Below are 1,084 nucleotides of genomic sequence, written 5' to 3'. Positions count from 1 at the left end.
GCGGCCAGCGCCCCTGCCCCCTGTTGTGCCCTGCTCTGTGCATGACTGGGGGTGGCGCCACAACCTCCCCATCGACCCTGCCTTGAGTGTGACAGCGGGCGGTGCCCCAACCCCCCAATCGGCCCTACCCTGAGCATGACGGAGAGTGGCATCGCAACCTCCCAATCCACCCTGTTCTATACATGACAGGGGGCGGCGCCCCAACTCCCCAATCGGCCCTGCTCTGAGCCTGACCAGGGGCTGCACCTAGGGATTGGGCCTGCCAGCAGGCCTAAGCCAGCAGGTCATTATCTCCCGAGGGGTCCCAGACTGCGAGAGGGCACAGGCCGGGCTGAGGGACCCCCCTCGCCCCCCTGAGTGCACAAATTTTTGTGCACCAGGCCTCTAGTCTAATTTAATAAAAGATAAAAAGGGTAATTGACCATACCTTCACTATGCTTCCCATTGGCTAATCAGGGCAATATGCAAGTTAACCACCAAGAAAGATGGTGGTTAATTTGCATACGGCGGAGTGAAGACTGAAGGCTGTTCTGACCGCGGGAGCAGCGAAGGGCTGGGTCCCTGGTGCAGGAGGAAAAGCAGTGCTGGCACCCAGGGGAAGGGAAGGCCTATTACACGAATCTTTTCATGCAAGAGGTCTCTATATAGGATAATGTGTTATTATGGGCAAGGCCTCTAATTCAATTTTTTTTAGGTAGTTAAAGGGAGGGGCGGAATTTTCACTTGAGCCTGAAGCTAAAATTGCCCTTAGCTCAAAAATCTGCATACCATTGAGACACATCTTGGTGAGGCTCATTCTGAACCCCCATACTGTTCTATTATATGTATAAGTATTGGGAACTATCTTATCTCTTTAGTGAAAGGAACCTTTTGTTACGTTACAATGACTAACTTTATATCATGAGTTGTGTTTTGCCTTCAAGCCTGTATCCAGTATTCATGCAGCAACTTCAGCGCTTCTGTTCAATATTTACCTGGCATATCTTTTATTTTATTTTCTCTAAATCTTTCTAGATTGTTATGTATTAGATAGGAATAGCCCATGTACACAGACAATAGTCTGGCAAAGGCCTGGAAGGGACGG

Source organism: Myotis davidii, unplaced genomic scaffold, assembly GCF_000327345.1.
Source record: "Myotis davidii unplaced genomic scaffold, ASM32734v1 scaffold1670, whole genome shotgun sequence".
NCBI lineage: Eukaryota > Metazoa > Chordata > Mammalia > Chiroptera > Vespertilionidae > Myotis > Myotis davidii.
The sequence above is the reverse complement of the archived record's forward strand: the minus strand, read 5'-3'. Positions refer to the sequence as shown.